We start from the raw sequence: 10,490 nt of genomic DNA on the forward strand, positions 1-10,490 counted from the left end.
ATGATTAATCGAATTTCTTTATCGTTGAATCTTGTATCTAGAATGTTAAAGTGCTCTCGAATTCTCTGAGGATTCACGGATATTGTTGCATTTCGTGTCTCTTAATCTCTTCCCTATCAATCATATATTTGCAAAAAATTGACACAACGAAAAAGAAAAAAAGTCTAATTTTCATCTCTTTTTTTCTTTATCATCTCATAGTAATATAATCAAGATAGAATCCGTTCTTGCAAAGATATAAAATACTTTGTATTTACATATTTGCATATATGTCGCACACAGTTTTCTTTATATTTTTATACTTTGATAAAAATACGACAGTAGCGAAACTCGATACTTGGACAGAGGAGGTCGTTAAGATTCGCGAATGCTCGAAGAGGCAACGAGAGATGATTCGGTCGAGATTATTCACGGCGTAATTCGCCAAGGATCGCGGGAAAAGGTTTCCGCCGCGCGTTCAAGTATCTTACGATCACGCGATAATTACGGTTTACCGGATCGCGTAAGGCCAGCCTTAATATGGACCGGTCGTAAACACGCGGGGGGTAGGGAAGGGACGGGGGAAGGAGGACGAGAGAAAATGAGCGAGATTACGTGTCAATTAGGGCAGAGCATCCTCCGGGCATCCGATCTGTCGATTTCGCGAGCGGGCAAGTCGCTTATGTCGAAACGAAAATTCGGTGACGCGATCAGCCGGATCGATCGCGATCAGGAACCTGTGGGATCGATAGATCCCGTGAAACGAGAATCCTCTTTTCCCTTTATCCCTCGCACGCGTCATCCGAACTTCCCGGGGTAAGAATGATTTCTCCTTTCTTCGGTCGAGAAAGGCCAGGGAAGAGATTCGCTGCTGAAATCCCGATTAAACTTGCCTTCCTACGAACGCAACCTCCTCTCCTCGTTTCTTATTACTCGATTCATTTAGTTACCCCACGTATACTCGGAGTAAAAGAGTAAAAAGAGCAAAACTCAATCTATCTTTTCCAAGATTTTCAGCAAAGTTGAAAAGTCTGTCATATATGTATACGTGCAAGTTCAAATAGATGGCCAATTTTTTTATTCTTTAGGATTTAAAAAAAATGTCAAGAGTCAATTTGACTCTACGCTTATTTCAAAACAACATATAGACAGATAATAAAATTGCACTATCAACTTAATATTGTAGAAAATCTGAGAATGCGAATGTATGTGTGTGTATATCTGCATGCATATGAAAATACTGATTAAAAATTCAAAGAATTAGGTAAGCATTATTTTTTACGGTAGACTTTAAGAACAGATAATCTTCCGAAATTTAATATAATTTTAATATAAATATCGCATTGAATTCTATATTTTCCCCATTCTTTTGCTATTTAAAAAAAATGTTAATTTGCATTGTTTTTGCGCTACAAAACTTTTACGTTTAAAATATCCGAAAAATATCGAGTATTTGAAAGACGTTGCTTTTTTCCTCCTTTTTTTCTTTTTTATATCTCACTTTGCCATTTTGAGAGATGAAAAAAGAAACAATCTCGCCAAACTGTCGTAATCGTCCCCCGAAAACAAGTTCCGAATAATCACGCGACCGTCAGTGACTTTTTTGGATGTGAAGATTCGCGAGAAAAGGAACATTGTGTGAACCGGAGGGAGAGGAGAGAAAGGGAACCGAAGGGCCTCGTCACAAAAGTAACAGTACCTACGGCTAGTTCGCGTAAAGCAAAGTGCGCGGCGAGCCAGCTAGCGCATTTTTCGCCGTATTCAAGTATACAATGTGGCTTGAAAATCAAGCACTTTTTTTCGATTAAAAGTATCTTGAGAAATTTTGAGGAATTTTGATCCTGCTACTGGTGATAATTTAATCGGATTTCACGTTTCTTCAACGCAGCATGCTCTGTCTTTGTACACAAAGTAGTTTGAGATTCGCACGAAGAGAACATTAAAAAGATTACTTTTAACCGAATCAAGTTCTCTCCGAGACATTTCAAATTTCCCCCGAATTCTTTCATTCTCTTCTTCGTCTAACTCTCGGACAGATCATCGTCATCAGATACCGACAATACAACCATCCTGAATTTTTCCTACGTCGGCCTTTAACGTCTCTCGTTATGGAATACATACTGGGACGCTACGTATGGGACACCCCGTATATTCGCGAGCGACGTATATACGCAATGGCGGAGCGCGCGGCCGTGTGCGATCTCGCGAAAACGTGTGCGCGCGCCCGTGTGTGTACGCGTGTATGTATATATACGCGAAGAGGTCTGGTGGCTGTTGCTCGCCTGCCTGCCTGCCTGCCTGCCTGCCACGGCTCTCGGGTGCGCTGCCCGATAGGACATTGAACCCAGCGCGACTCAACCTGGGGATCATCCGCGGGTACAAGCCACGCCGCTACTCTGCTCTGCGAACTCTCGTCCGTCCGCCCGCCAATCTTCCCGCGATATTTCGTTCGGCGCTTTCGACGGGAGCGTGGGGGGAGCCCCGACACCCGTTCTCCTCCTCCCCCGCTCCCCTCCTCCTTCTCCTCCTCCTCCTCCCTCGACGAGAGAGCCGTCAGTACCCACCTGCGAGCCAGGTTACTCTCCGGACCAGGCGACTTTGAAACCCGAACTGCTCCTTCGCACGCATCGCGCGCGAACATTTTCGCAGGTGAACAACACGCGAGACACGCCGCCGTACAGATGTTCGCGGGGCCCTTTTTTGCGCGCGTCACAAACGCGACCGAGAAGCGAGATGATCGAGAGGCCGGAAAATCTCGAGCGCGCGCGTTCGGTCACCGAGAAAGAGAGAGAATCTTCTCCTACAACGCGTGTTCGGTAAAATAATAAAAGAAAAAATTCTGCATACATTGAAATAATATATGTATTTCTTGTGCCAAAACACTTAATTGAATTCTCTTGTGTAATTATCAAAGTTTCAAGATTCGATATAACCCTTGGTAATTTAATCTTTATATTAAACTTCTCTCGAAATAAAGCGAACACTAAGACTTCAATTGCACTTCTAAAAATTAATCTTCCCGAAAACCACTTGTTTTTTCTTCATTCGTTGCTTGTTAGTTATTTATCGCGAAAAAAATATAATAAATGGCAGACGAAGTGTTTTTCAATTTTCTTCAGATTGATGGGAGCAGTCTCTGCGCTCCGCAAAGTTTTCCAGCGAAAAATGTCTTAATTTGACAAACGATGTACTTTGACCAATATAGAGTTTTATTTTCTTCGTAAAAAATAATATTAAGATACCATATTTAAACCACTCTATTTACATTACTTTATATTTTTTTACAAGTTACACATATATTGTCTTACTTTTCAAATAATTTCACAAACAGAGCTTGAAAAACTTTACTGAAACAGAATCTTATCTTGAAGCACTTTCACGTGTTTTATCGATATTTTAAATAACATTTTTAATATTGTAACGTCAATAAATATGACAATCGAATAAATTATTTACCTTGTTTGTATTTGATGGGAAATTGTAGCAATTATTAACAGTTGTTGACAGAGTTTCCAATTTGCCTAGTGTTTCGAAATCCTCGCGTTTTTTTCTTGTAGACTTTATAAAATAATCCGGCTCAGATTGGATTTCGTTCGACTTGAAGGTGTATTGCAAACTGCGATTGCAAATTACAATTCGAGTAAGGCTCGGCAAAACATGTATCGTGGACATGTTTGCGCAATTTGAATATCAATAACGATGTGTCTCTACAAAGTAAAGATAACAATGTAAATCGGATGCAAACAGGAATGATTTTGTCCTCGCAAATTTCGCAAATCATTAACGTTCAATATTAATTGCTGATGTTTCGCGCGGTGACATTTCGCGAAGGCCGCGTTTATTGTGAAAACGAACTTTGCGCAAATTATAATAATATTTTAAAAGCCAGACGGACCTTCGTTTGGAAGAACCGCGCGTTCGAAGGTCCACTTCTTTCAAAATCGATATCACGAGTGCGAAAGACCTCAGTATCTTTGTAATCGCGAGTATGTGTGTACGTATGTGTGTGAATGTGATGTATGCATAAATATTATGTTCTTCAAATTTCGATACGTTACACGATTTAGTAAGTCGAGTGATCACTAAAAACAATGTAACGTATGCTCTGTTTCTTTTTCCACTTAAAATAATGTAAGTATTATTTGTTTTTAATCGATGTTTTATAATTATGAAATCGCTACAATATTGGACACATTACAACATCAGGCTTTACGGCCTTTTAATTCCAGAAATTATTTATACAATACTGAGAAAAATTGTTGGTGAATTTGTCTCGTTTCTTAATAAGAACATAATCAAATAAGTTAATTTAAAACAAATTTAAAAATAAATTAAATGGATCAGTAAATATAAATTATGTGTCATATGCTTGTAAAAAAATAAACTCCATTTTTCGAAATAAAAAGCAAACAAGATTTATAATATATACAGCTACATCCCTCAGGCTCGATTTCTCAGCAAAAAACGCGTTTATCGAACACCCTGTATATACAAGCTAGTCCGGAGCATCACACCGTCTTAAGGGGTTAACGAACGTGTGGCAAGAGGTACGGAACACGCGACGGACACCTACGTGGGGCTCACCCTACCCAGGGAAGGGGCGATAAAGTCACCGTTTCGCGTTCCTCCCCTCGCGGCCACCGCGCGGTTGCGATCCTAACGGTTCCTTGCACGCGGTTCACGCAAACGTGAACGTTCTCTGGGCGCTATCTTCCGCGGCGAAGGAAGATCGGAGCGAAGGAGAGGTCGCGTAAGAACGGAGGAAAAACGGCCGGAAGGTCGAAGGTAGACAGTTCGCTTATTCCTCCGTCTCTTTTCTTCGATTCCCTCCGTATCTTTCTCTTCCCGCCTCTCTCTCCGAGATAAGCCCGACTTATTACAGATGAAATTAAGCGTTCCCCCTTCATTCAGTAAATTGCGTTTATTTCTGTTTATAATAACAACAAGATGCCTTACAGCAGTGCGCGCTACGCTCAGTTTCCGCTACCTTTGTAAAGATTAATCGTGAAATATTCGCGTCTCTCCGTATATCATGTGGATAATCTCGGAAGAAGCTGTTTTCTAGAATTATTATCTGATCGGGAAATAATCGCCGCTCGTGACACGATCGTTCGCGACTTAATTACGAGCGAGCGTGAAACGCTCCGAGAGAGACGCTCCGCGCCGTCGATCCTCCACCTCCACGGCCGGGCCGCGCAATTGGATCGCGGTGTGATAGTGAAAGTGCACGCGGAAAGGAACAAAGAAAGGTGGAAAAGAAGCGGAGCGAACGGCCTTTAGAGGTGGTATGAAAGTTATCGGAGAAAGCCAATTGGCACCGTCGATCTCGCTCTATGCATCGCTCCTGCCTCCTCTCGCGGGCGAATTTCGAGCACGCGGAGAAAATAAGTGCACTCGCCGCGCCGAGGCTTTTACGTAACTCCGTTCCTCTTTCCGCGCGACGACGTCAGGACCGGCCCCACCGAGATCCCCGGATCCCCTGATATTGGGAAGTTACAGAGTGTCTATTCTCTGAATATACATGAAAAACATGGAATTCTCAAAGATTTCTTTTGTACTTGGAGAAATCAAGGAATTCTCATGGAATTTTATTAAGAACTTTATCAGGGAATTTTTTAAAATTTCTCTTTGATAATACTTTTATATTGTAATACTTGATAATACTTGATAATAGCTGATAATATTTTTATATTGTAAACAATCGGAAATCTGTCGATAAGTTATAAAGAGTATCTGTTGAAAATATATTATATATATACATATATATATGTATGTTCATATAATATTTAATAATTCAATGTCTTAATAAAATATGAAATGTGCAGTACATATTCTTTTTATTATAATGTTTCTAGTGATGAAAAATGAAAATGTTATATAAGTGAAAAATGCTTATCTTATGCGAAAGCTATTCATTTTTCTTTTCAGTACATTTGCAAATCTATCTACTTGAAACTTAAGTGGCTCGGTGTTTTTCCTTTGCATGAGTAAAAAGCATTAGAAAATGTATACAATAAAAAAACTTATTTTAGAAAGTTCTTTAAAATATTCTCTTTATCTGGAATTTTGGATAAAAATATCCTGGAAGATTAGGGAGTTTTCAAGGAATTTTTTTACAAGATTTGAATAGAGACATCCCGAGTTAGATTAACGCTTTGACAGTACACATGGCGTTTTCAAACTTCGCCTGTATGTTCTATGAATAAATAAGATAAAAATATTTTATATAATATAAATATAGGTCCGGAAACGCTTTATTAAAATGTTATAACATGCATTCATTGAATTAAAACAAAATAGATAGATATGAAATTTGTAGGATGTTAAATTAAATCTCCCAACAATGTCCATCTTGCATTAGAAACGAGGAACAGCGTTTTGAAATGGAAAATTAAGTAAACTTCTTTTTTTCAATATAACGTGACAATAAAACATTTTTGGATCTATGTTTATATAAAATTTTTTTTCTTATTTCTACTCATAAAACATACTGACAAAGTTTCGATCATTTGATCGTTTAATCTCGAAACATCTTGTATATGTGCCAGATTAAAAAAAAAAAAAAAAATCAGAGACTCAGAGTTAAAGCCTTCGAAAAATTTGAGATCGGTGTTTTTCGTTTAATATCTCCAGAAAAGAATAATTATATGCAAAGACTCTTTACTGGAAATAATCGAGAATTAAGCGTCGGGATATAAATGGATGTGGAAGAACACGTTTCTTCGATTAAATCGCGATGGATTTTATTTAAGTCTTATTCATCGGAAAAATGAATTTGCAACGAATGATGACTCGTTATGATTGATATCTTAACTTATCATTAGCATGAGCAAAAAACATGTATCAAGTGTCTAATTATTAACACGTGAACAAAAAAATATAGCAATAATATATGATATAATAAGAAAATTAAAAGAAGAATATTATTAATTTAAACTATCGATACAAAGTTAAATTCTAATTGCACTTGCCATATGCGTATACATCTCGTTGATTTACGTCAACGAGAAGGAAAAGTTTCGAATCACCGCGTATAACTACATAAGCGGATACAACAGCGGCGGCAGGGTTAATGAAGCTCTCGTGGCCGCGTAAAGTCTCTTCGTCATGGCAAGGAAAAAAGGAACAAGAACTGGAGAAGCAAACGACGCGAACGCGATGCTATCGGCTCTCCTCTCTTCGCGCGATGATTTGTCGAGCGAGTCCGCGAGACACGAGAGAGCCGCATAAATTCTTATTAGCGCGGTGTTCCAGCGGCTCATAAAAGTCCATCGTCGTAACCTGGCCGGCTCTCGAGACTTCGGATAGCTTCGTCGCTATTCAAGTATAATACAATTCATAGAGAATAGTACAGTTACTCGTTATAATTATTATTAATAATATATAGGGAGAATTAGACAAGATGCACTTTGCTTTATATTGCATCGAATACTTTTAGCTTTGACATTTCACTGGAAATATCGATCGGATTTCATATATATATATATATATATGTTTTTATTATGTAATGTTTAGGCAGCTGATGCGCGCAGTCTAGAATCTATAATCCTGCATTCGATGATAGATTCATAATCAACGTCTTCGAGATTGTACGATCCATCCGGAAGCGAACGCGCATAGCTGTGGAAAGTTGTAGAATCGCGGCCGTGTGATGCGCACACTGATAAATCGTCCTCATACTTATCTAATCGCGCCCGTGATGATTTCCCGCGACGCTGCGCGCTTAATGATTACCGCCTCGCGTTAAGGCCGGTTAATAATAGGACAATGAGACGGCGTAATGGAAAATAAAAGCCAAATTGACTTAATTGGGCTCTCTTCCTGCGGAAGCGCCGCTCCGCATCGGATATCTTCAACGAGGAGAATGGAGTTTTCGATTAGTCTCCTTCCGCGAACGAAACCGAACTTAAATTAATCGCAATTATTAACTTTCGACGTCGGTGTCGGTCATTTCTTGAAGATTCTTTTTGGAATCGCCGTCCTCGACGATAGATCCTAATCTTTCGCGACCTTCGAACGCATCCGGAAAGAAAATTTTTATCTTAAGCTTATAGATCAATCACTCGACCTTCGACTGTTCAAATTGCTGAGGAAAGCACGCGATTGTTATTCTTTTTTTTTTTTTTTTAATCAGTTACTCTTTCAGCGATTTACAATGATATTATTAATATCGTCAGTAAATATATATATATATACTAAATTAAAATTGAAAAAGATTGGGGATAGTATCTATTTGTACAACTTTACACATATACAAATTTACTGACGATATTAATAATATCATTGTAAATTGCTGAAAGAGTTACTAATTATATTTGCAACACACATATTTGGATTATAGCATTAATTAGTCGTACAATGCGTGACACGTTTCATATAAAAGCGTATGATATAAAAAAAGAAATCGGCCGACTCGCATGCTACGACAACCTGTATAAATATTCGATTTCATCGAATATACAGATATTTGTAAAAAAAAGTTGCTACAAAAAAACCGCAATATTACGATCACGCTCTTTTACAGATTTATTCACGTGACATACATGATTCATACGGACGAATAAAAGTGCATTGGAGAAAAAATCGCGACGTTCGATTATGTTGATTGAACAATTGGATAATTAATATTCTCGAGATTTATTATTCTTATATATTGTACGCTATAAGTGCTAAGAAAAAATTAATTTGCATTACATTAACAATTTTGTGCTTCTATATAACATAATGTGGGATTATTTTCGTTTCGAGAAGTAAATTATACGCGATTTCGGTAGAATTTAATCGAGTCAATAGCCCCGAGCAATCAAGTCGACTTTCGAACCTAAAAATCGACTTTCATTTTCCATTACTTTCGAAGTTTTCCGGTCTAATTAAATCCACGTTTTGCATCGATCATCTGAATCGTCCTCGATATCTCATTGCCGCAATCTTTCGATCGCGACGAAATCCTTGGATCCACGGTCAAGAAAATCCTGACACATCAAGCGCGCAAAATTGTTGCAGTTCCGAAGCAATGACAAGTTCCAATCCGTACGCTCTTTGTACGATTTATTATATCCATGACAATCAGGTCGATATCCTTTTAGTGGGGCTATTTCGATGAAATAGAAAATACCAAACTATTTCAGATCAATTTACAATAACGAATGCATGAGCGAAATAGCTTGATTTATACTCATCTATCGATCTTTAAAATAAAAAATAAAAACATGTGGAAGGGCTCGTAACGCGCGAGTTCCAGTTTGAAACTCGGCAAGGACTGAACTCCTCGTCGGCGGTCTTGAGGAGTTCTGGGATCGATCCCGGCTAATTCGTAGACGTCGACGGCATTCATTCAACGGCTCGCGATGACACATAGTCCGTGAGACTCGCAATTGGTTTTCATTACGACAAAGCCGACCGTACATACATCTGCGAAAGGCATTGAAGGGGGCCTTGCCTCGCCGGTCTGTACTTCCGCCTATCAGACCGCTATCTTGTCTTTTGCGGCCGTATCTATGCGACAAGCGTTTCCAACACGTAACACGAGTTCTTAACGATCAAGCGCGATGTCTCATTACTGTATCTATCGTCCACAATATTTTGTTAAATATTACCAAATTGTGCAGCTTCTCTCGATTCGAGTGAGCCCGATCGAATTCTCTAAGCGAATCCGAATTTAGGCCGAAGAAATATCAAAAATCTAATTTCTCAGATAGAATATAATAGAACAAATTATATATATATATAATTAGTAATATAATAAAATATAATTAGTTACTCTTTCAGCGATTTACAATGATATTATTAATATCGTCAGTAAATTTGTATATGTGTAAAGTTGTACAAATAGATACTATCCCCAATCTTTTTCAATTTTAATTTAGTATATATATATATTTACTGACGATATTAATAATATCATTGTAAATTGCTGAAAGAGTTACTAATTATATTTGCAACACACATATTTGGATTATAGCATTAATTAGTCGTACAATGCGTGACACGTTTCATATAAAAGCGTATGATATAAAAAAAGAAATCGGCCGACTCGCATGCTACGACAACCTGTATAAATATTCGATTTCATCGAATATACAGATATTTGTAAAAAAAAGTTGCTACAAAAAAACCGCAATATTACGATCACGCTCTTTTACAGATTTATTCACGTGACATACATGATTCAACCTGCGTGAAGTTAGCACCCCATTTTTGAAATTTTAAAATTCTAAAGGTTGTTCCAGGTTGTTCTAGACTTGTTCTAAATTGTTCCAAAACATCAAATTTATATTATAAAAATTTTCGCGGAAAATTAAAAAATACAATTTTTTGACCTGGCACCCCATTTTTCAAAAATCGAACTTTTCAAGATTGTTCCATGTTGTTCTAGTTGTTCTAAACATTGTTCCAAAGTATTAGTTTGATCGGTTAAAAACTTTAAAAGATATTGAAAAAACAAGAATTTAAGAAAAAAACATTTTTGGCCATTTTCTCATAAACAAAAAAACTTACATAATTGTCGGTTT

General features: G+C 37.8%; 1 protein-coding gene across 1 annotated transcript in view; it reads left to right on the forward strand.

Moving 5' to 3' along the window:
* The window catches only part of LOC115244522, a 29,852-nt gene that overhangs the window by 11,608 nt on the left and 7,754 nt on the right, over positions 1–10,490 (forward strand). The window lies entirely within an intron of this gene.

The sequence above is a fragment of the Formica exsecta genome, unplaced genomic scaffold (genome assembly GCF_003651465.1).
Source record: "Formica exsecta isolate Colony F162 unplaced genomic scaffold, ASM365146v1 scaffold82, whole genome shotgun sequence".
NCBI lineage: Eukaryota > Metazoa > Arthropoda > Insecta > Hymenoptera > Formicidae > Formica > Formica exsecta.